Here is a 26,630-nt window from a genome sequence, read left to right on the forward strand (position 1 = left end):
TGACAACAAAGAATTTAGAATTACATATACACTTAGTTGATAATGCAGTGGCAAGGTTTGAGAGACTCCAATTTTGAAAGAAGTTCTACTGTGGGCAAGTGCATCAAACAGCATCACATGCTACAGACAAGTCTGAAGATTCAGCCAATGTGGCAAACTTTATTGTTGTCTTATTTTAAGAAATTGCCACAACCACGCCAACTTTCTGTAACAGCCATCAGCATTGTGGCAAGACCCTCCCTCCACCAGCAAAAAGATGACAACTTGCTTAAGGCTCGGGTTATTGTTAGCATTTTTTTAAAGCAATAAAGTATTTTTAAGGTCTGTACATTTTTTTAGACATAGTTCTATTGTACACTTAATAAACACTGCAATCTAATATAAATAATACTTTTATGTGTACTGGGAAACCAAACAATTCATGTGACATGCTTTATTGAGATATTTGCTTTATTGTGGTGGTGTGGAGCTAAACCTGCAATGTCTCTGAGGAATGATTGTACTAGAGATAAATAATTCACATGCCACCATTACAGAATTAGAATATTTTGAATTTAACTGTGTACTTACTTTTACCAGTGAGTTTTACATTTTCGTATATTTTTATATTAGTGTTCTTTCATCTCAGATTGAAGAATTCCCTTTAGCATTTCTTGTAAGGCAGGTCTAGTAGTGATGAACTCCCTCGGCTTTTGTTTGTCTGGGAAAGTCTTTAGATATTTAATTTATTTGTTAACTTCTCATTTTATTCATACATGTTTTCCTAATTTTGTTTTGGTATCTGTGTTTTCTGGTAGTTCACTGAACTTTTAAAAGGATTATTTTGAATTATTTGCTTGTCAGTGTGTAGATCTCTGTTTCTTTAGGGTTGACTCTTGGAACTTCGTTAGTTTCCTTTGGTGGTGTCACATTCGCCTGATTCTTCATGATCTTTTTATCCTTGCATTGGTATCTGTGCATTTGAGGAAGCAGCCCCCTCTTTCAGCCTTTACAGGCGTGCTTTGGCAGGGAAATACCTTCACCAGTTAGCCCAGCCTGGGGATGTGGAACAGCCAGCTGATAGTGTCTGTGGGCCACTGGGGCTTGCTCCTTGGGTCTCTGTTGGGTATGGCTGCTGCCCATGCCCATGGTAGGGTGAGGCTGCAGACTGGGCTCCCCGGTTGTTTGGGGCTGCTGGCTGTGCTCTGTTCTCAGTCAGGGTTGCTACTGGGCTGCTAGATTGACAGGGCTGCAGTCTGGGCCTTACAGTTAGGTGGGCTGTAGGCTGGGCTCCCTGGTCAGGTAGGGCTGCTGGCTGTGCTTCGGAGTTGGGTGTAGGCTGGCTGAGCTCTCTTGTTGGGCAATGCTAATGTCAGGGACTTGGTGCCACCATCAAGATCCTGACACTGGTTGCTGTGAGCCCCAATCTCTCTCTTTATTTCTACCTGACTGAATGCAGTGCAGCCCTGCCAATTCCCTTAGCATTTCCTGTGAGGTGAGATGGCAGTGGGCCTCCCAGGGAGTGCCCCAGAATACTAGGATAGTTGGATATCTGCCTCAGACTTTCTTTTCCCCATTGGAGAAACTGTAGGTCCAAAGGACTCTTCTTGGTGGGGTGCTGTGTGGCCTCAGGGAGGGATGATATAGTCAAAGTGAAATTGACCTTTTCCTTTGAAGGCAGCTTTTCTGTGTTTTTGAGCTCTGCACTGGATTCTTCAGCCAACTAATCCCTGGGTTCAGGGATTTTCACAAAGACACTTGTGTCTGTGAAGAGTTGCTAGTCAGTATTTTTGTGAGGTGGATTAGAGCCAGGAACCTTCTATTCCACCATCTTGCTGATGTCCTCCACTGTGAAATTCTGAATCATTTTTGAAAAAGGGGTCTTGCATTTTATTTTTCACTGGGCCTTACAAATTATCCATTCAGTCCTGTAACAGTTGAGTGGAAAAAGTGAAGAGTCACTCACTTCTTTTTTTTTTTGAGACGGAGTTTCACTCTTGTTACCCAGGCTGGAGTGCAATGGCGTGACCTCAGCTCACCGCAACCTCCACCTCCTGGGTTCAGGCAATTCTGCCTCAGCCTCCCGAGTAGCTGGGATTACAGGCACGCACCACCATGCCCAGCTAATTTTTTGTATTTTTAGTAGAGACGGGGTTTCACCATGTTGACCAGGATGGTCTCGATCTCTTGACCTTGTGATCCACCCGCCTCAGCCTCCCAAAGTGCTGGGATTATAGGCGTGAGCCACAGCGCCCGGCCAGAGTCACTCACTTCTAAGTGAGAATAGTGGCCAGCAAACAGAAACAGCACAGCCAACCTCTTCCCAGGAGGACTGAGGGCAAGGAGGGAGTGCCTTTTGAGAGAATGCACAGTTCAAGGAGTAACAACTCTTCCCCCCTTTTCCCCAGTCTCAAGTGATAATGGTCATGGGTCATCCCACTTGTTCTTCCTTGTTCCTTGGGGAATGGGAATCTGTTTTTGTTCAAATGTTGCCAACACAGCTGGGTAAGCATCTGGAAGAACTGGTTATGAGAGGGTGGGCCATGATTCCTCCCACATTTGGCCTTGGGAGACAAGTCTAGTCTGCACTAGGGAATAAGGGGCAGAGAGCAGGGAAAAACTGTGGGGTAGGAGGAAAGTCTGGAAATAAAAATAGGAATGGAGTTTTATGATGAACAAGAGTCTTAAGAACCAGAATGAGAGTGTTTTGATAATTGAACAGTGAAAGCTTGAGGAATTGGGCATAAGTATCATTAATTGAGCACACCACCCAGAGAGAAGTGGTGTTTAACAGAGCACTTCAAAAAAAGAATCTGGGTTAGGGGAAGCCAGGGGAAGAAGGTGGAAGAGAGAGGAGGAGAAAGGAAGTAGGAAGTACAGGTGAAATAAGGTTGGTTATAGGTTGATGGTCGTTGAGCAGGTGAGGTACATAAGTGCACCTTGCTGTTCTCTTTTATAAATATATATGAATGCTCTATAATAAAAAGTTAAAAAATTTTGGTCCCAAACATATCACCTGAAGTCAGAAGTTCCAGACCAGCCTGGCCAACATGATGAAACCCTGACTCTACTAAACATACAAAAATTAGCTGGGTGTGGTAGCGTGCATCTGTATTCCCAGCAACTCAGGAGGCTGAGGCAGGAGAATTGCTTGAACTCAGGCAGCAGAGGTTGCCATGAGCCGAGATCACGCCATTGCACTCCAGCCTGGAGTTTTGTTTGTTTGTTTGTTTTTGTTTTTGTTTTGAGATCTCAAAACAAGATCTCAGGTGCGCACCACCATGCCTGGCTAATTTTTGTATTTTTAGTGGAGACAGGGTTTCACCATGTTGGCCAGACTGGTCTTGAATTCCTGACTTCAAGCAGCCCACCTGCCTTGGCCTCCCGAAGTGTTGGGATTATAGGCATGAGCCACTGCACCTGGCCTGTATCTATTCCTAGTTTTACCTTTAATTCTTTATGACTTTACATTAAAATACCTGTCACTTTTTAATATATTAGCAGAGTCCTAGTCTTACCATTTAACATTTCTGAGTTTCTTGTTTTTTATTCTTGGTATTTTAAGATATTTTTAACTTTTAAATAATTTTAAACCTTAAGTGCCTCTCTGTCTCTCTCTTTCTCCTGCTCTCTCTCTCAGCAGCACCTAACCTCCACCACTCTCCTTTAGAGTTTTCCAAAAATTATTAGGGCTGAAAGCACTTATAAAAACCCCTCCAATCTTATTGTACAGATAGCACATTTGATTTGCTAAACATTGTTATTTCTTTTTTCTTTTCTTTTCTCTTTGTTTTTGAGACAGAGTCTCACTGTGTGGCCCAGGCTGGAGTGCATTGTTGCGATCTCGGCTCACTGCAACCTCCGCCTCCTGGGTTCAAGCAATTCTCCTGCCTCAGCCTCCCAAGTAACTGGGATTACAGGTGCCCACCACCACGCCTGGCTAATTTTGTATTTTTAGTAGAGATGGGGTTTCAAACTGGTCTCAAACTCCTGACCTGAAGTGATCCATCCACTTCGGCCTCCCAAAGTGTTGGGATTCCAGGTGTGAGGCACCGTGCCTGGCCACAGTGTTATTTCTTATGTCATACAACTGGTCTCTTCCTGTTTCTAAAATATGCAGTCCTATCACACCACCATTGGCAGCACATGTCAGTATACAGGTATACAGTAGTGGTTTGCTGTGTTTTAGATTCAAATACTTGGCCTTGTATCTCTTTTTGTAAAACTCATTTTGGAATATTTTTGTTAGTCTGACTACAGCCAGCTCTTAGATACTTGTAACAATGGAAGTGTAGAAGTGAGGTTTTTTTTTTTTTTTTTTTTGAGACAGGTCTCGCTCTGTCACTCAGGCTGGGGTGCAGTGGCATGATCACAGCTCACTGCAGCCTCAACCTCCCAGGCTCAAGTGATCTCCTACCTTAGCCTCCCAAGTAGCTGGGACTGCAGGTATGCACTACCACACCCAGCTAATTCTTAAAAACATTTTTGGTTGGGCACAGTGGCTCACGCCTGTAATCTCAGAACTTTGGGAGGCCAAGGCGGGCAGAACATGAGGTCTGGAGTTTGAGACCAGCCTGACCAACATGGTGAAACCTTGTTTCTACTAAAAATATAAAAATTAACTGGTGCACGCCTGTAATCCAAGCTATTCAGGAGGCTGAGGCAGGAGAATTGCTTGAACCCAGGAGGTGGAGGTTGCAGTGAGCTGAGATTGTGCCACTGCACTCCAGCCTGGACAACAGAGCGAGACTCTGTCTCAAAAAAAAATTTTTTTTTTTTTTGATAGAGATGGGGTTTTCTTGAACTCTTGGGCTTAAGTGATCTACAGGTCTTAATATCTCAAAGTGCTGGGATTGCAAGCATGAGCCACCATGCCTGGCCCCAGGAAATGTTTTGTCTCAGTGATACTTACAGAATATATCTGATTCTTAGGTACTGATTTTTAGCTAATTCTCAAGAATCTCAACTATCACTTTCAGTATTGCCTACAATGAAAAAGGTACTATACTATGCTTTGTAACAATATAGAAAAGAACATATTTTATTTGGTGCTCATAAATATGCTAAATAGAAAACTATAAAATTACATATATATGAAATTATATATATATACATTTCTTTGCTTAGTGAGATAAATACTTTTAAACGTTCTTGATTTGGGTGTCTTGCAGTCTGTTTTTGACAAGTTCAGTTACGGAAAAGATCCCAGAAACCACTTGTTGTTGAGAGCATTAACAAATGATCGTACACTTGGCTAATGTTCAAATAAGACTTGATGTATATAGGCTGTAACGCTCTGCAGTGTGACTCAGGCTACAGCACAGTTACGACATCATTTAGTGACCACTGATTATTTCACCACTTAAAATAGCAAGGTAACTCACAATGAGTGGATGTTTTCTAATTATGTAGTAAGAAAAAAGTACTGTTTGTATTTTGGAAGTTGATGGTAAAGAAGTTTAAGATGATAAAAACGGTATTAAATTACAACTGTGATCACAACTCTGCTAAGCACAGACTTATTGCAAGTGACAAAAGATACCAGTGCCCTCTCTGTAGAGTGTCGTACACCTCCGCTAAGCAGACATTATTTGCCACTGAATTATAATCAGGTCTAAAGTACAATATCTTAAAATGTAAATGCCCTGCTATCTATGCTTATTTTATTACAGATCAAAGCCTATACATCTGAGACGGTCAATAAAGACTTGTTGATGGATTAGACAGATAATTGTACTTCATTAGTTCAGTGTCAGACATTAAAGAGGGCTCACATCTTGCTAAAAAGTCTGATGTTTGCTCCTGTTTCCAACGCTTGGAACCTTCAGGGTTCTTCTCATTCTTGTACCCCTCGTAGAACTTGCGTTTTCTCATCTTACCACCACTTGCTTAGTTCCTCAATATTTTCTCTCCTCTTTCCAGCTGGAATCCCCCAACAGGAGCACCATTCTCCTATGCCTAGGAATACGTACTCCAAAAATACTGAAACTTGGGCCCAAAGATGTATCTGTTAGGGATATTCAACAACCTAAATATTGATCAAAAGGAAAATCATTAAATGAATTTGTAATGGTGTATATCCATGTAGATGTTATTTGTATTGTTATATTTATAAACATTATATATATATCAGTTTTGTGTCTGGCACTAGAATGTTTTCAAAACTAGAATTTACACAGTCAATTATGAGCGATGGCTCTCCAAGAAAGAAGCAGAGGAATTAGTTGGAGGATTGTGACAGAATAGGTAACCTTTTACTCTTTATACTATATATTTCTGTATTTTTTGAAATATTACCAAATGAGCATCAAAAGATTGAATGATACATACAGGTTTCCTCTAGCTAGCATTTTGTCTAGATTTTATTTTTCTATGAATCAGAGATCTTTCACATTTCTCTTTGACTATTCTGATGATAGATGATTCCGTCTTGTGATTTCTCTGTCAATTTGAAAATTAATATGACTTTCTGAATAAATAGTTTAGATGACATTTCTTTCTTGATATCAGGATTTCTGAGAGTGTAGACCACTAAAAACATAGTATGAGTTATTCACTCTGAATTCTTTTGAGCCATAATGTTGAGCTTGAAAGTAGGTTTAGTTTTTTGAATACACAGTTCTTAGTTTAATAGTTAAGTGTCAGGCCAGGTATGGTGGGTAGATTAGGGTAGCTTAGGGTAGCTTACACCTGTAATCTTTGGGAGGCAGAGGTGGGTGGATCACCTGAGGTCAGGAGTTCGAGGCCAGCCTGGTCAACATGGTGAAACCCCGTCTCTACTAAAAATACAAAAAAAAAAAAAAAAAAAAAAAAGCTGGATGTGGTGGTGCTTGCCTGCCTGTAGTCCCAGCTATTCAGGAGACTGAGGTAGGAGACTTGCTTGAACCTGGGAGGTGGAGGTTGCAGTGAGCCGAGATTGCACCACTGCACTCCAGCCTGGGTGACAGAGTGAGACTCCATCTCAAAGAAAAAAAAAAGAAAAAAAGTTAAGTGTCTGCAGAATGCTAGATACACAATCATATGTAGAATAGGCATGTTATACATTCATTATTTCTACAGTATAAACCAAAAAAAATGGCAAAAATGCACACAGAATGAGGAATGAAAGAACAAGCAAGTATATTTTATTTATTATGATAATCCTCCTCAAGTCCCTTCTTCCTGCTTTTGATCTAGGTGAAAGCAAGCTGGGAACCTAATTAAACCAGTGCTAGAGAGGCCAGGAGATGCATAAAAAACCCGATTCTGATCAACCAGATTTTGAAGTTGAAGTTAATTAAGGCAATGTACAAATAATCCCTGCAAACAGTGACATTTAAAAATGCGTGTTGAATATTCTGAAGCAGTTATGTAAATTACCAAGAGTAAGACTCCAGAGGAAATGTAAAAATGCAGGCTCACCTTTTAATACCCTTTGGTAATGTTTTTGTTAGACTTAATGTTTGCTGTGTGTTTGGAGGTAATCTGATAACAAAAATGCAGCCCCCTGACATGAGGAGCCCCGGAGGAGGGAACCCACCAGGAGGGAGACCTGTAGTTAAGGGTCAATAATAACCATAAAAGTAAGAAAACTAATGACATTCTCTGTGGTTCTGTGGAGGTTTTGAGCCCGCCTGGAAGGTAAGAGGCAGAACCAAGATGCTGAGGTGTGGCCTCAGTGCTTATGAGGTTTACATCTTGGATAGGTTCTTGGAATGGGGATGACAAACAGCTCTAGAAGCAGTTCTGTTAACACAGGATGTAATTTCATCATGAATTTCTCCGTGCTCCCCTCCCAATTATGCTTGTTTCTCGGTCCCTCCCTATTCCTTCCATCTTTTTCTCCTCTATCATTGCCATTGGCCAACCCTCTCTTGAGCCCTTCATAACTTTGCTCCCCTCAATGGCATTTCATCTCTGTTTACATGTTCAGAGATCACCCTAGAAACTGTGAATTCTCTCGTATGCTGTCAGTTCTATCCTGGTTGGGAACTTCTTTTTCTTTTGGTGGGAGGGGAGAGGAGAAATTGTGCTGATCTATTTTATGTAGCTCAGAATTGGATTTCTAGAGCCTCAGAGACTTACAGAACTGGAAATGTGTTCCACATTTTGCCTATCAACAAAGCCTAATCAAGAATACATTCTTTGCCAGCAACATTCAAAACGGAGATGATTCCAAGCTGTGGCTTGGAAATAAACTCCTTTTACTGCATTTCAATTTATAGTGTTCTTTGCTTTCATTTTGCACAAATATTCAGGGAATTTTACCATGTCGAAGAACCCAATACACAAATTAAGATATTTCAAGTAATGTCATTTATGGTCTGTGGAGAGGTCACTATGGGTTTATATGCAATACTATTCTGAGTTTTAGACAACAATCTATGTACTTAGAATGTGCTCCTACATACACTTCTCACAGGAAGACTAATTGTCTTTGGATTAACAACATAATTTAATGGGACTAGTATATTACTCAGACCTCAATTTGCAAACCTGTGGGTGTTCTTTTGTTTTTGTTCTCTCTTTTCTTTGTTTTTAGCCTTTCTTTTATTTTCCTCCCCACAAGCTCTCTCACAGGATGCAGCTAGCAGAGCTGCTCAAAATTAATTTAAGACCTCATGACAAATCACCAGTTCTTTGATTGATTTTTAGCAGCAGAATCAGGTAACATTTAAGAATAGGATAAACAACAGGTGAAGTACAATTCGAAAGTTTGGAAACTGCTATTTGCAAATGCATCTTGTGGATCTACTTGTTGGAATGCTGCTTCTAACTAAAAACGAGAGGAAAAAAATCAAGTGGAAGAAATGTTTAAGTTCACAGAACCAGAAAAAATAAAATAAATCTCAAATACTCACATTAAATTAACCCTGGATTTATCTTGCTTACATGGCAAGTCATTATATACTTGACACAATTGAGATACATGATTTTGATGAGTAGACCATTTCTTGAAACAGTATTTTCACAGTACGTGAAATATAAGAGCTTGGGATAACACCAAATTAACCCTGAGGGAGACAGTCATTGACATGCTCATAATTTTATATGGGAAGCTGAGGAGAGTAAAGCTGAAGAATCCTATAGATCAACAGACAAATCTCAAGCTGTGAACAGCTGTGTTTTCAAAGTCCATTTAAAATTGGTAGTTTCTAACTTTTCAGCACCTTTTCCTACAATGATAATAGTGAATTCTTAATAATATTAGCTATGGACTAGGCCCTTTTCAAGTGCTTATGTGAGTTGCCTCATTTAATTCTTTTAAAAAATCCTATGACTTAGATTATAGTTAACCTAATTTTGCAGAAGAATATGAGGCACAGAGAGATTAAATTGTTGAAGGTTACACAGCTGGATCCCAGGCAGTTTGACTCCAGAACCTGTATTCTTACTCACTTTGTACAGAGTTGATGGTATTAATCACAATTAGATTCTGTTCTGAATATCTATTACTGTATAACAATCTACCCTCTTCCCCACCCTGCCCCCACCAGCAAATTTTATTTTACTCACAATTTTATGTGTCAGGAATTTAGAAAGGTCACATCTGGGCAGCTTACATTTGTCCCATCTGGTGTCAACTGAGGTAGCTAGACTGAGGCTGGGGGATTCAATTCCAACAGGGCTCAGATGGCTGGCAACTTGGTATTGGCTGTCAGCTGGATGCTGCATGGGGGCTGTTGGCCAGAGTCCTTGGTTCTTCTCTACAAGGGCCTTTCTGTGGGGCTGCTTAGGCTTTCTCACAGGATGGTGGCTGGATTCCAAGAGATAGGAAGTGGAAGCTGCCAGTTTCTTGTGGTCTGGACCTGGAAAACTAGTACAGTGTTCTTTCTGTTTGTCAAAATTGTGATAGAGACCATTTAGATTCAAGGAGAGGTGGTCTACTTCTCAGTGGAAAGAGTGGCAAAGAATTTGCAGTCACCCCTAATCTACCACAGGTACCCCAAATAGTCCATAAAAGCCCACTTATTTACCATGCGACCTAGATTAATATTTCTCAAACTTATGTTTAACCTCTTCCTATATCAGGTTAGTTTTAATTTAAATTGTACTTTTTTTTTTTTTTTTTGGAGGCAGAGTGTTGCTCTGTTGCCCAGGCTAGAGTGCAGTGGTGCAATCATAGCTCACTGCAGCCTTGACCTCCTGGGTTCAAGCGATTCCCGTGCCTTAGCCTCCTGAGTAGCTGGGACTGCAGGTGCTCACCAACACACTGGCTAATTTTTGTATTTTTTTTGGTAGAGGTGGGGTTTTACCATGTTGCCTAAGCTGGTCTTGAACTCCTGGCCTCAAGCAGTCTGCCAGCCTCAGTCTCCTAAAGTGCTGGGATGACAGGTGTGAGCCACCACACTTGGCCAAAATCTTAACTTTTAAAAAATGTTTTCTTTCAACTTTTATGTTTATGATTCTTAGAGACAAGGGTGCATTATTTTAAAATATAAAATCCCTAGAACAGAGTTGGGATTCTATGTATGTTTATCATTTTTCTTTTGCTCTAATCAACCATAAGATTTAATAAACAATAAGGAATTAGGGGCAAGCATGGTGGCTCATGACTATAATCCCAGCACTTTGGGAGGCTGAGGGAGGAGGATTACTTAGGCAAAACCCGTCTCTACAAAAAATATAAATATTAGCCAGGCATGGTGGTGTGTGCCTATAGTCCCAGCTACTAGGGTGGCTGAGGTGGGAGGATTGATTGAGCCTGGGAAATTGAGGCTGCAGTGAGCCATGATTGTGACACTCTACTCAAGCCTAGGTGCCTTAGTAAGATCCCTTCTTGGAAAAAAAAAAAAAGAATAAAGAATTAGGCCAGGTGCAGTGGTTCACTCTGTAATCTTAGTGCTTTGGGAGGCTGAGGTGGAAGGATTCCTTGAGCCCAGGAGCTCAAGGCTGCAGTGAGCTGTGATTGGCCATAGCACTCCAGCCTGGGCAACAGTGTAAGACCCTGTCTCTTAATAAATAAATAAATAAAACCCAGAAGAACAAAATGGATTGTTTCTAAGTGCAAATATTCTCCTTTATCGGCTGGACATGGTGGCTCATGGCTGTAATCCCAGCACTTTGGGAGGCCAAGGCAGGTGAATCATTTGAGGTCAAGAGTTCAAGACCAGCCTGTCCATCCTGGCAAAGCCCCATCTCTACTAAAAATACAAAAATTAGCCAGCCGTGGTGTTATATACCTGTAATCCCAGCTACTTGGGAGGCTGAGGCAGGAAAATTGCTTGAACTGGGCAGGTGCAGGTTGCAGTGAGCCAAGATTGTGCAGCTGCATTGCAGCCTGTGCGATGGAGTGAGACTCTATCTCAAAAACAAAAACAAAAAACAACAACAACAAAATAAAACCCAAAGATTCGACTTTATCTTTCACAACATAAACATTTTGTTTTCCAAGTTGCATAGTAACATTTCCTTCTCTGTCATCAAACTCCCTATTTATGAGTTCTTTAGTAGGGGCAAGTGGGCTATGTCTAATTCACCCCTTATATTGAATTCCCAGAGTAAATACAGTAACCTGGGAAATAGTAGGCACTCAAAAATATTTCAGGAATGAAATTTAATAGGCAAGAAAACAATTTGAAAATCTAACGTGTTGAATCCTGCCAAAGGAAAAAATACATCAGGTAGTGTGACAGTTTAATACGTGTGTTTTTCATTTTAAATGTTTTAACACAGTTGTAAACCAGGGACACACATCATCCCATTCTGATAAATTTAAAATGTATAAAGTTAATATTAATGCACAATTATGAGGCTGTGTATCTACCAAGGGATATTTATTCCTACCTCAAAAGTTAAGACTTCTTTGTCTTCCTAATGGAAATGTATTTTAATGTAATTGTATGGCATCAGGGATTTTCTGTTTAGCTAAAGTTAACACGAATATCAAATACTTGGCCTGAAGAACCATCTGCTTTGATTTGGAGCAACCTTGTCCAACTTGCAGCCCATGGGTCACATGCAGCCCAAGATGGCTTTGAATGTGGCCCAACACAAATTAGTAAACTTTCTTAGAACATTAGGTCTTTTTTTTTTTTTTTTTTTTTTTTGCGATTTTTAAAAGGTCATCATCTGTTGTTAGTGTTAGTGTGTTTTATGTGTGGCCCAAGACAATTGTAATTCTTCCAGTGTGGCCCAGGGAAGCCAAAAGATTGGACACCCCTGAGTTAGAGTTTCTCTTTTTATTTGGTCCTTTCTTTCTCTCTTAGAAATAATAAAGAATAAATAAAAGTGAACATGTAGAGCACTAGTTAGCTTGAGCATTGGCCTTCTAGGTCCCAAGCGTATGTTTGGACTTCCTTCTGCCACCGAAGGCCTGTGAAATCATACTGTTAATCTTCCTCATAACACATCTGGGGCCTCTGAAATTCTGGTCTGAGAGTTCTGGGATTATTAAATCTTGCTCCGAGTTCAGAAATGCCACTCACTGTTCACATGTGGAGAAAAGCATTTATAGCACTATTTTCTTGAGCAGTAGATTAAAATATTTAATTTTTTTAAGAAAGCAAAATCAAGGAAAAGAGGAGTAAACCACACTAATAATCCACTATATAAAGATAACGTTCTTAATCTTCGATTGAAACATTCCTCTCTGAATAGCTAATCTTCAGGACATTGGCTCTCACAATTCTTGATTGTGAATAATCCAAATTCATTGCTTCTCTTCCTATTAAAATTTGTCCTGTTTAAATATGCGCTCCAATTTCTGTTTTGCCCCGGGTAGCAATTATGATTTAGCAAACTAAGGAGTAGAAAGGAAGTGCCAAAGAAGAATCTTAAATAAATGCATTTGGCTACTTATTTTGTACTTTAGTGACAGCTCACAGACTAAAAAATTAGAATTATTGGGTAAAAGTAAGTGCAGATATTTATTCGCTATAGATTTTATTAATGCCTGTGTTTTTTTCCAATGACTGCTGTGAGTAATAAAGATTAGCCTTTTATAAGGATGAAGATCTATATATAAGAATAACTAACATTGACAGCATGAGATGATGAAATTAACAGATAAAAAACATACATAGAAACTCTTACCCTTAAACATTCAAGGAATATTGTCTGCAAATAAGTAAAAATCAGGTCTTTTAAATGATGATGAGGAGGATGATATGGTGATGATGATACATAAAAGAAATGATAATAAAAACCAAAATCCATACTCTAGCACAAACATTTGGAACAGAGAATAAAGTAGAAGAATTCAGGAAGGTGAGCAGTCTGAGTCAACTTCTCACCTCCTTTGCATACTTCCCCAACTCCAATCAAAACACTCCAGTACTAGAATGGGAAATGATGAACAAGGGCATTAAAAAAGCTTCACTTCCAACTTCATTAAGGCCAATTGCAAATGACTTATCTCGGAGAAATGAAGCACCTTCATCCCAGCCATTTCAATAGGGGGTTGTGTTTCAGGAGCACACACAAAAAATTATGAAAATGAGTATGCATGAAGGTTTAATAGCTGATTTTCCAAGTTGATTATCTTGGCCAGTTCATTGGGATGCTCTTGCTTCTTGCTAATTTAATTTGTTTCATCCTTTTTATTGTCTCTTTTAAATAGCAATTACGGAAGATAGCACTCCATTTTGCCTCCTACTTGCCCTTTTGCTAAATCATGATTTCACCCTGTGCCAGATAGTTACGGGTGTATGAAGAGATGGCACTGGTGAAAGGCAGAGCGGGTGAACACACTTGACTCAAGCCTGAGTAATCCAGGAAAAAGTTGCCAGTGATGAAAATGTGTGTGTGTGTGTGTGTGTGTGCGTGCGCGTGTGCATGTGCACTTGGGAGCATGCGTGTGTGGTGAATACCTTAGAACAATTCCTTTATTCACATATTCAGACAGGTAAAACATGCCTATTTGGAAGTTCAGATTTGCTTACATAATGTCAACCAGTGTGATGCAGCTATTTAAAAGCTAGCTATCAACTTGGTAAGATATACCTTTCTATTTTGTATCTACTGTTTTAAAACTACTGTATATATTTGTACATGTGGCAAGCATCTATTAAATGCTATAATGATTTTTTAGTATACTGTTATTAAAAGGCATTTATCAAGTGCTTGTTTTAATGTAGCCCTATCTTAGGTGAGAAAAAAGAGGGCCTCCTTGATATGTAACAACACTCCACTGATAAAATTTGCAGTCTGTTGTTAAAACACTGTATATTCTGATGAGGAAAGTATGAAAGGTCTCAACTCAACATGTATTGATTTTGTGCCTTTTTTGTAGACAAAAGAAGTAGGAAGAACAATTTCTGTTCTCAGGCAGCTCTATTTGGGAATAAAAATAGAACATGAATAGAATGCAATAAACAAATTACATAGCTGCACTTTGAAGTCCAGGATGGGCAGTGAGGTTAGGCTAGACGTTAAACTGTGAAAGCTTGGTTAAAGAGAGGAGTTGATATGGCCTGGGTGTCAGCCAGCGAGGTTCTCTGTAGCCAGCTGGCTTTTTTAATTTTGCAAAGTCCACAAAAGTCATTCATAGACATTGCTCTCTTTCTCTACCAAGTCCCTTAGTCTTTAGGCTCATATCCAAATTAATGAAGGAAAAAATCTATAAACAACAGCTTCTTTGGGAGTTACATCACTAAAGAAAAAGCAGAAATTTGTAGATCTTCAAGAGTATTTGCTCTCAGGTATCTCCTTTTATATTTATTTATTCGTGTATGCCCTATTAGGAAGTACTTTCATTGTTTTCCTCAGAAAATGTTATCCAGACACTAACAGCTCACAATATTTCAACAGCAAAGTTATTGGTTGAGAGAGGGGTTTTCAGGAGTTGGGGATTTTAGAGTATGAGGAAGAAATATTGGTATTCCACATCATTATAGACAGATGGCGTAGGTCATAAATGGGAGACTGGCTGCTAAGCCAATATCAAAACCCACTGGACTGACACTTCCTTCTATGGAGTTTATTTTCCTTCCTGTTGTCTTCCTGTCCCATGGAAATGCCTGCCACCATGTAAAGCCCACTGGCAGCTAGCTTAGGCTCTGGTCTTCCGCCTTGGGTAGGAAAGGAAGTGAAGGGAAGGCCACTCCCGAGTTTCCACACTTTCCTCTTGGTCTCCTTGAGGAGATTCTTCTGTCTTCTCCTCATCTTCCTCTCCTTCCTTTTTCTCTGGCAGCTTCTCCTAGGCCTGTTCTGAAGGTCGTACTAACATTTTATCCCGGGTAGATATTTCAGAAGCAAGATGGCTGGCATCACCCTCCTGGCCAAGGATCTTCCTAAAGCCACCATGTGAGAGGATTTGGACTGGAGTCGGAGCTGTGTGGCAGACCATGTCCTGCAGTCACATAGTCATGACTGTGTGTGCTCTCACAGGAGTCAGTGATACCCAGTGACCCTGCTGGGAACAGTTCTGCAGCCAGAATCTGCAAGCAGTGCTCATATGCAACATTTAGGGCCAAAGGCTGTGCAGTGAGGTATTCATTACAGCAGAATGAGCCAGTAGGTCAAGGGTCCAGAATGTGAGTGGCTCAAAGCCAGGAAAATGAATCCTCCAGTCCTTGAATAGTCTGATGAGATCTTTAACTGTGGACTGAGAGCATTTCTCTGAACTGGCAGGCAGGTCGGATGGCTGCTAAGGCATTGTGCAATACCTTGCTATCCAAATGGAGTTTGGGGTCCAGTTTTCCAAGACTGAGTGGCACTATTGTAATGAGAATCTTCACTGTAGCCTCAGAAGAACTGATTTCTGATTTCAAGCCAGTTTGGTTGTTCAGCACGGTCAAACTATAGAAGGCTCCTGTGTGCTGTGAGGTTTTCCACGACTTTGTTCCCCAGGGCAGTAACAGCTTTCAGGGTTGTCAGAGTCTTTAGTATTACCACTGGGCAGCTGCACCATGGCCTGTAGCCATTGTTCTCTTTTGTACGATCCCACCTGTCAGACTTCTTGAATTTGCACTTCAAATTAGAGCCACAGTCAAATTATCAGTCACATTGTTTATTTTTCTCACCAGAGAAAGGATAGAGTCCCATTTAGCAGAGTTGGGAGCCAGGTACTGATGTCTCTTCAGCAAGGCCTCACTGAAGGACGTTTCATCAGGTGCTGGCTTGACTCAGGGTTGGGGTAAAGTGGGGGAGGCCATTTCACACAGATAGAAATCAAATGGGATATGCGGCACAAAGAGCCCGAACCCTTGTCCTGGACCTCCTCTAGAACCAAAGCACCCGCCACCACCACGGCCTCTGTCACCTCTCATGGCACCTTAAATCCTCCACAGTGGATGTTGCACCAACCACCCCTTTCTCTCGGGTACCTCCTTTTAAATCATGGTAGGCTTAAACTTTATAAGCCTTTAGCATTACATATTCCATTGTTTATCTTTTATTCTCTAGCATTTATGAAGGTAGAATTTTCCTTTCCAAATTGTAATGTGATGATGAAATAGCTGAAAAGATCTCACTTTTCTCCCCTTGAAAGAAATATGAAATTCAGAAATACAACCTAAAATCTGTCCTCAGCTTAACTGTTCCTGCCTCAGTGTTACAGTTGTCCAGAGAGGATAAATTGCCTTAAGAGCAGAGAGGGACTGTCACAAGATTCTCTAGTTATTCCTGTAACTAGAATGCATTAGCCTTCGAAGAGGTGTTTGTATACTGGGTGAAGGACCCTAGTTTGAATGAATGAATGAATAAGTGAGGAATTTAAAAGGCCATTGGGAGGCTTAAAGAATGGCAGCTCCTTCTTTTCTGGCTCTGTTGTGAGTCATCACTGGGAAAATAAGCAGCCTTCACTTTAGTAGAGGGGGAGGCAGCACCCTCAGCAGAAATCCCAGCATGCAGATGGAGAGAGTGTTCTGGGAAAAGGCTGAGAGTTTAGCGGGAGTTTATTAACTTGGGAGTTGGAATTCTAGAAGAGCAGTCGTGGGAAGATGATTTGCTATGGAAGAACATAGAACCAAACTGGAGTGAGTGCATGGGAGGGGAGGGATGAGTAGAGGGGCTTATACTTTGGCAGCTTAGGAAGACCTGGATGAAATGCAAGGTCAGATGAGATGGTCTCAAGCTTCCATTGTGAAATTGTTTTCATTCTGCAGCTGCAGGGGTATGTGTGAACTTGTCATCTTCCCTCTGTCCTATAATCTCTCCACAAAGCATGTCCTCCATAGAGCCCAGCACATAGTAGGTGTTCAACATAAATTTATCAATAGCATGAATTCATTAAGAAGCATACAGGCAGGAAATGCAGGATACGGGCTTAGGTCTTCATTGCTCCTAACTGTCAGGCCTTCACTGTGTTTCCAAATTATTGTTATTAAATTAGTTCAAATACTTGCAGCACTTTCCTGTGGAAGACGGATTCAACCAGTTCAAAACTACCTCTAAGGGCAGAACTGAGGATACTGGTAGAAGTTAGTGGTAAGTGGATTTTGGCTTAGAATTTTCTAATAACTAAAGTTTGGAATTAAAAAGGTACTTTTTAAAAAAGGTACTGAGCCTCCTAACACAGGAAGTATACAAGTGAAAAACTGAATGTCTATGTCTTAGGGATATTTTAGAGAGGATCCCTTCCGTCACTAAGAGTTTCATATTATTTCTGGTATTGTGTTAAGTGATGGTCTAATATGATAAAATACAAGTAATCTATTTCAGAAAGGAAACATAGATACAATTATTCAATAGGACAATAGAGGAAAGGATTGCATCCATATTATTGTAATATAATCATATACCAACCTGTCTAGTGCCTGCTATTAGAAAATGTGTCAGGGTGTAATAAGTAACTATTTAGAATGTCCTATGCAGAATATAGGAGCAAATCTGAATTAAAAAGGCAGAAACTGAAGAGGACTGGCATCATTAGGGAAGGCTTCATGGGCCAGCTGGTTCTTTAACAGGGCCTTGGAAAAGGTTAGAATGAGGACAGGCAAAGGGGAAGTCCCTCCAGGAGGACTGTGCAGGAGTATTAGCAGGAGGAGGTGTCGGGAGGACCAGGCTGATTGGGCTGACTCAGGCTCTCTGTCCGTATGTGCTTTGCACAGAGAAGATGGGAACAATCAACAGTCATTTGAGGGAATGACACACACTTAAGTCCCTCTTGTCTAAAATCCTAGTGTATCCTGAGCTGAGAGTCCTGGGAGTCCCAGCTGGGTTCCTAACTAGCTGTTTGGTCAGACACATCACTTAACCACCCTGAGCCTTATTTTCCTCAATTATAAGCCTAGAGAGTTGGTTAAATGGGTGCTTCTTAAACTTTAATGTGCAAATGGAGAGACTGTTAAAACGCAGCTCTGATTTCATGGGTTGGGGTAGGGCTTGAGATTCTGCATTGCCAACAGGCTCTTAGGCGATGCTGATGCTATGGTCAGCAGACCACCCTTTGAGTAGTAAGGGGTTGTGTGACTTAGGTACCTCCATGATATGAGCAATCTACAAGCTAGGTTTAATTATGGTCTCATACTTTTTTTTTCATAGCTGTTTTCTTATTAGGTAATAAGATTGAGAAGTATCTAGCACAGAGCTTAGTCCACAGTGGATACTCGGTAACATTTGTTTATTAATGTAAAGTTTCTCCCTTGGATACTGTGCTTACCTTAGAAACGGAATCATTTTTGTTCAGTTCTGCATTTCAAACATGTAGTACAGGTTCAGCAAATGTAATAAAACTCAAAGAAAAATCTCAGTGCTTTTTAGATCTCTTGTCTCATGACTCGTTTCTTCAGTAAGAAAGAAAGTAATGCACTGTCTAAATATCGGATTGTTGTGTTGCTTTAGGGAAAAACAATTAGATTGCCTTGCCATGTGCCAAGGAGATGGAATGAAGTTTTCACTCCATTAACACTCATTCCATGAGTCATTCTAAATTCTTGACAGTATGCCAATAGACCCCAGTTAATTCACCAAAATTGCCGCTGGTAGCATTTTGCCTCTGCAGGTAACAAGCAGCACTGTAATCACTTACTCCACAAAGATAATGAGGTTGCATGGTTTTTATTTATGCTACCAATTTGTTTTAATATTGTTATTGTTCCTTTTATAGTAAGGCAGATTGGTCTCTGTCTTAAAGGGTTGAAAAAGAAGGGATATTAAGGTTCCCAAACTGAATGTAAGAGCATGAATATTGAAAATAGTATTATTGTTTTTTGGACTGACAGTAGTAAGTTAGAAGTATTCTAAAGAGGTTGTATTGATTGAATATATACTTATTTAATTCTTCAAGATTTTTACCAGATTCCAGTTGGTTTCTAACAAAAGGTTTATAAAGATAATGAGATTCCTTCCAGTTCTAAAACACTATAACCTCATGAAATATGACCAAGAGTAATGTATACACAGGACAATGTACACTTGGAAAATGAAGTCGACCAAGATGTTCTTGAGGTTTTTTGCTTGCCACCTAATATAAGACAATATCATTGAAAAGAAAGAAAGAAAGAGAAAATACAGATACAAGGGTCTGTCTTTCAAGGTAATCTAATAACTCAGTAATAAAACTCTGTCACACGAATTTGGTACAAAATCTCTGCAAATTAGAGACATCCACTACAACAATCAATCTAATAGAATATCAACATAGCACTGAATTTGTTTTCTAAAGAAATACGCTGCCAACCCAAATGCCCATCAATGATAGACTGGGTAAAGAAAATGTGGCACATATACACCATGGAATACTATGCAGCCATAAAAAGGATGGGTTCATGTCTTTTGCAGGGACATGGATGAAACTGGAAACCATCATTCTCAACAAACTGACACAAGAACAGAAAACCAAACACCACATGTTCTCAATCATAAGTGGGTGTTGAAGAATGAGAACACATGGACACAGGGAGGGAAACATCACATACCAGGGCCTGTTGGGGGATGAGGGAGCTAGGGGAGGGATAACATTAGGAGAAGTACCTAATATAGATGATGGGGAGATGGATGCAGCAAACCACCACGGAACGTGTATACCTATGTAACAATCCTGCATGATCTGCACATGTATCCCAGAACTTAAAGTATAACAAAAATAAAAATAAAAAAAATATGCTGCCTATACCTAAGCCATATTTAAGGATTATTTCCTAGTTTATCTGGGTTGAGAAAAACTAATTTGGGTCACTAGAATTTAGATAAATGTCAGAAGTCCATATTTAACTAGTTTAGGCAAAAGGGATATTTAATGGAAGGATCTTGGGGTATCCAACATGACTGAAAGAAGAGGATGACCAAGTCACCAGTCAGGCAGGAAGGAATGCAGTGGGGCCTCAGGAACCTCCGAACCAGGCACCAGCTTGCCCAGGACTTTCTCTCTCTTTTCGGTTTCTACTTCTCGGTGCCGCCTCTGTTTTCTCCCACTGCAGACCAGAATCTCCATCTTGGCAGTTAATGGGGCTGTTGACACCTTGCGTGGGAGCTCCCCCTTTCCAACTTCTTCTATCAGAGAGACAGACTGACTCTCCCAGATCCATTTCTAAAAAGACTGGAGAAGAACTCTGGCTGACCAGGTCAGGTGGCTGCTCAGTCTTGATGCCAGCTGTGACTAGGAGGGCAGCATCATATAAGAATATGCCACATCCTGCTGTAACCACATGGTTGGAGTTAGGAAGGGGGAAGTTAATTCCAACATGAGGGAGGAATACATTTGCTAAGAGATGGAGGCCAGTGGCTGGGCAAGGACTCCCAAAGTGTTGGTCTATAAAGCAGTTTGGAGTAGCACCCTATCCTTGCTTTAATTCTCCTCGCCCTTCTACTGGTTATAGCAGGTTGGGAATTCTATGCTAGGTGTTCTATAGTCCTATCATATAAATTGCAGGGGTCTTGCACTGTCCACTCCTTAGAAAATAAAACTGCCAGTGTTTCCTGGGCCCCACACTTGTCTATGTGGTGGGTCTATTACTGCTTTTGTAATTGATTAGCCTGAGTTCCAGAAGAGGGAAACGGTAGGCTGACAGATGGTATTTGCACTAGGTGCAGAAGAAGATATGAGAGTCTCCTAATACAAGTCCCCTCCCTGCTCCTCCCTCCTCTCTGCCCCCACCAGCCAAGGAACATGTGTGGTCCTCACAAGGAGACTGCAAGCCACCCAGGAGGCAAGAACAATAGCATGCATGCTTTAAATCCTGGGAATCTCCGAATATGGTTCTTACACAGCGTGAAAGTGTAGCACATATTTGTAGATTTGATGTTAAGCCAAGTTTAACCTGTATAAAGATGTCAGAGATGTAGCTGAGTTACACTGTGATTTTTAAAGTTCCTCAAATGTGGGCATTTTGCATGCAATATACACATTGCTATTGTTTCCGCGTGTAAATAAGAGGGCAGAGTCCTATTTATTGGTAATTCTATTATAGATCTATGATAGTTACAGATGTATAATACTCTTCTTAAAGACACAGCTATAGCAACTTTAATTATTCACCCATAATGAATGAGCCTGGTGCCTGTTTAAGAAATGCAAGATTTGTATGATTCAAGCATATTCTCTCTTATAGGCAGACATTAATGAGTCCTATGAAGGTAATAGACTCTTATCATTGAACCAGAGTCCGAACAAATGTGTTCATTAGTCTTACTTGTCTTCTGATGAGAGATAAGTTGAATCTTGAGCTGGACACATGTCCAGATTTGAACTTCTTTAAAACATAGGGGTTATATTTTAACAGAAAACTTTATAATAGGTAGATTATGTTATCAATTGTTGTAGAAAAGAATTTGCTTCTGATGCTTATCATGAAGATTCTCACGTATACTTTGTATTTTGTCCTAAATGGAAATCTTTTAATTATTTTTCCTGATTTTGTAAGTAACACATTCTCTTTGTAGGAAATTTAAACAATTCAGAGGTGAATATTAAATTTAAACAATTCAAAACTCCCATAATCATGTTCCTCAAAAAAATCACTGTTAACAATTTGATGTATCTTTATTTATATTATTTAACAAGCCCTTGTACAGCAGTTTGTATACACTAAGCTTTTGTCTATCCACTTCACAATCGTGCTTCATTTACTTCTCTTGACAACCCTATGAGGTGGGTGTTATTATTTTCCTATTTACAGAGAAGGAAACGGAGTCTCAGAGGCTTTAATAACTTGCACAAAGGTACATGATTATAAGTGGCAAAGTTGGGATTCCAACACAGACCCTCTGACTCCAGGGTCCCTGCTCTTAGTTATATACCAGGCCTCTATGCAACCTTCCATATCCTCATGCCTAAAATTAAAAACATATATGTCCCATGTTTCCAAGATTACCCGCCTCTTGCAGTCAACTTTTCCTTTAATAGTCTCTTAAAATGTGTTGAGACCCCATCCATGGAAAGTGGGAAGTCCACTGTGCCTTTTCCCCAGTATTCCTATGAGTTCTCGGCAGTGTTGTGTTCTGGGACATTCTTCTGAGTCTTACTCCCTCGCAGCATCTTGTCCATATGCATCTGCTAGCTTTTCTCTTTGTCTCTGGACACCTCCTCGAAGTACCACTAACATAAATAAAGCTGTTATATGTAGAGAACATTTTCTGAAGATCTGGGGATAAGGAAGATAATTAAAAATTAGGAAAAAATTAACACAATGTTTGAAATGATTGTTCTTAGAGCCTGAGGGAAAATGAAAATGTCAAAATTTTAAAAATAGTTCCTCTTTGGGCACGTTCCAGCTCGCAGTGTTACTTCCCTATCTTGTAAGCTGCTTTCTCTCTGACTCCTTCTCTCAATTACATTTTCCCTCTGGTTGGTATTCTTAACTCCCACCCCTCCACTTTTTCTTGAGATAGAGTCTCGCTCTGTTGCCCAGGCTGGAATGCAGTGGCGTGATCTCAGCTCACTGCAACCTCTGCCTCCCAGGTTCAAGCAATTCTCCTGCCTCAGCTTCCCAAGTAGCTGGAATTACAGGTGCCCGCCGTTATGTCTGGCTTACTTTTGTATTTTTCGCTATGTTGGCCAGGCTTGCCTTGAACTCTTCGCCTCAAGTGATCTGCCCTCCTTGGCCTCTCAAAGTTCTGGGATTACAGGAGTGAGCCACTGTGCCCAGCCCCGTTTTTACCTAGGTTGTTACCCCCAAACCCCAGTCCTTTCTTCCTTTATTATGCAAAATTTTTTAGCTCTGCTTCTAAATTTATCCTTCCATTTCATGCCCAGTAAGATTTATCTTTGACAAAAAAATACTTTATAGTTAAAATTTGTTGTTTTTCCAGTGGTTCTCAGTTGCTGGGTGGTGATGTACCTTTGAGTTTGCCTTTCAGAAGACATTTTTGTCGTGACAACAAAGAATTCTTCAGCTGTAAATGTCAGTAGCACTGAGACTGAAAAACTCCAACCTATAACTCCAACTTCCCTTTGCTTCTGGGAACTGTTTTCCTTCACCTGAATGGTGTGATTTTGGGGGAACCAAAATTACCTAGTAGTCATAGTATATACTACATAAGTCATAATGCCCACATAATACCTACAGAGTGAGCCACAGTACCTGCTCTGACTCTAACAGTGAGCCCCCACATGGCTGGGTTCAATTTTGGAAGACTTGGTATGGACATTTGGATTAAGGTGGACGAATCCTCACCTGGAGTGTATTCTACAGATGCCTTCCTGTATGTGTGGAGGGAGAGAATTGATAGGGATATTCATTGCAGCACCATTTATGATAGCAAAACTCAGTAACAACCCAAGAGCTCATCAATAGGTGACTGATCTAAATAAATTACGGTAAAGCCATACAAAGAAATACTATCTTGGCAGTTTGTACCAGTACCGGGTTAACTGGGTAAACTTAGAACTACATGTCCCAGAACCCCCTTCCCTGTACGGTTCTAAATTAGAAAAGGCCAAAAGAGGAATCAGTGGGACATTTGGAAGGCGGAAGTGAACAGAACCTAATACTCTCTTAAAGGCATGGACATTGGAAGGGAGGCAGACTCAGAGAGGCTGGTGGTTGCCGGCAAGCCCTCGCTCTTCTTTGCCCTGTGTTCAGATTCTCTTCCCGACTGGCGCCTTGCTAGAAACCCACAGAGGAAACAGCTTCCCGTAGAGTCCCCCCAGCTTCCCCTTTGTTGACCCACTTTGTGGCCTGAAGTACTGCAGGGGCTTCTCGGGTTGACTAGTAACTTCAGAAACGTCAACTCTCCCTCCCAGATCTTTACTTCCCCATCTCCCGCAACACTTGTACAAGGTCTAACGTCTATACCGTCTCTCTCAGACCATAACTTTAAGTGGTTTTGCCTCCCTGATAAACTCTGGCTGATACAACTACATGACCTTAAATAATAATGTGGCAGCTCCCTATGCCAACATAAATTCATCTCCCAGATAAAAGGGAAAAAGAGCAAGGTGATAAACTGATGAAAAATGTTACAGATAAAGCTAGAGTCCCCTTTGACCAATACCTCTAATCCTGGTCCCCATTTCTTTCCCCCGAGATAAACACTATTATTAGCTCTAAGTCAATTCTTATGGTCTGAGGAAGAGTCCTTAGCAAATTGTAACTCCTATAGGAGACACATTTTGGCAAGATTCTTTTGTTGACATATAAGTAACATACAATAAAATGCACAGATTTTAAGTGCTCACATGATGAGTTTTAATAAGCATATATACTTGTGTTAACAGCACCTCTTAAAAAGATATGGAACATTTCCAACCCCTACCATTTTCCTTGTGCAGTTTTCTAGTAAGTTACCCTATCTCTGCAACCGTGATTCTCATTTCTACCTCCACAGATTCGTTTACCTGTATTTGGCTTTCATAGAAATGGAATTATACAACGAGTACTCTTAGGAGCCTGGCTTCTGTCGTTCAGCATAATGTTTTTGAGATTTGTCCACGTTGTTTATGTATCAGTAGTTCATACTTTTTATGCTTGAATCATGTTGCAGTGTGTGAGTCTCCTTTCCTGTTGATGGACATTTGAGTTGTTTCCAGTTTGAGGCTATTATAAATTCCTATATATTTTTTAACATAGCAAGAGATTGTTGAGATTATGATTATTAGTATTTTAAAGATTGTGCAATCTCTACTTTAGTTTTCCCAGAGAACTTTACTTCCTTCCACAAAGAATCACAAATTAGGTACAAAATTATGATTTCTGTTTTTTTTTTTTTTTTTTTTTTTCAGAGCCTGGCCATAGTAGTGGGAAAGAAGATGGATAAAGTTGTTGTTAATCTATTGATGAAAGAATGATGCTAAGTTTTTCAAGGCTTCCAGAGTCACCGGACGAGTCACTTGGTAAATCTAGGAGCAGAAGCGAGGTACCAGCTGGAAGACCACAATGTGTTTGTTCAGACCTGTGGGCCCCCTGGATCCTTAGCAAAAGACCACAAAGACAAGTGTTGAATGCAGCTTTTAAAAGTACGGAAGGGACAGTAAGACAACTCTAAGCGTAGACTAGAATATAATTTAAGGTTTCTGTGTCATGGTGATAGGACTCTTTTTTTAGAATTATAAGAGCTGAACTGACAGCTCCCAGATAATTGAAGCATCATAATCTAGAAAGGTGGCCTCCTCTTTTCTGTGGTTGAACTTAAATGTAGTTTTTACTTTCAACTAAAAGGAGGTCAGTTAAGACCATTGGAACTCTGTGACTGAGGATGTGTGGTATTTATTGGGAATTTAAAGTAAAAAGATTTTTGTTCTTCTATAAAATTTAAATATAAATAGATTGTTTTCCCTACAGTATCTAGTGTTAATTAATGGGGCTGACACAATCAATGACACCAAGAACATATAATTATGTTTTTTATACTAAGAAATTATATAATTACATAATTGTTTTAATAGGTTAAGTGATCTTATAGATCTTTTTATCTATTTTTGCAACAGCTTTATCCTCATTTCTTTGTGAGAAAGCTTTTAGCATTTCAAAAATTTTGAGGTAGACTTTTGTTAAATTAATCTACTCATGAAAAATAGTATATATTTTTTCAGTAACTGGAGATTTTCACAAAAGACATCAAAGATATAATATTAAAAGATCTGCTCTTAAGATAGCTGTTGTCATCAAAAACTGTTGATGAATTTTGAATTTTTACTGTTAACTGTCCCTGCTAACAGATATTTAGAGAACAATAAGGAACATTTGCTGAATTTATTTTTAAGGAAGTCTCAGTTAATATGACTGATTCTTTTAAATCTCCTCCTAAAAGAAAGTATTTCTTTGGAATATGCTCTTGCTCAAAGTTTAAGATGTGCAATAATTTATTATGCTCCTAGAGCCTAGTCTTGAGCAATTTAATATCATTGTGACAGGTATTTATTTACCATTGAAGTAAGAATCATGATTTGCTGACACTTTATGATTTCTCTTCCAGTAGTCCTATTAGATATGATAGGAATGAATCCACTTAATTTTATAACGATGCTCATAACTGTATTTCCCCCACAGAGGCAGCAAAGCAGTCTTCTTGCATGCTACACATCTGATTTTCCTCCCCCAACGCTGCTTTTTTCAGTTCGTGCTTCATTAGTAAAAATATGGGCTTTAATTAAAAACACACTCAATTCTGAACCGAGAATATTCCTTCAAGTAGATATATTTGAGTAGGTCAGTTCTCCTGAAGGACAGCTTTCACCCAAATGCAGTGTCTGTTTAGTATTTTTGTACCATAGAATAATAGATCTAATGCTTTGAATGTTGTTATTTACCTGTAAGTTCTTTATCCTTATTTTTTTTGCTCTGTCTGCAGGTTAAATGACCAGCCTAAGGTAAGAGCCGGATTTGGAGCTTGGAATCTGATAATGCTTA

The 26,630-nt window shown here is 39.9% G+C and overlaps 1 pseudogene; it reads right to left on the reverse strand.

Moving 5' to 3' along the window:
* Positions 1 to 14,950: 14,950 nt before the first annotated feature.
* Positions 14,951 to 16,169, reverse strand: LOC105729461 (interleukin enhancer-binding factor 2-like; annotated as a pseudogene).
* Between the last annotated feature and the right edge of the window lie 10,461 nt (positions 16,170 to 26,630).

This window comes from Aotus nancymaae, unplaced genomic scaffold (genome assembly GCF_030222135.1).
Source record: "Aotus nancymaae isolate 86718 unplaced genomic scaffold, 86718_ANA_hifiasm-v0.15.2.pri h1tg000062l, whole genome shotgun sequence".
NCBI lineage: Eukaryota > Metazoa > Chordata > Mammalia > Primates > Aotidae > Aotus > Aotus nancymaae.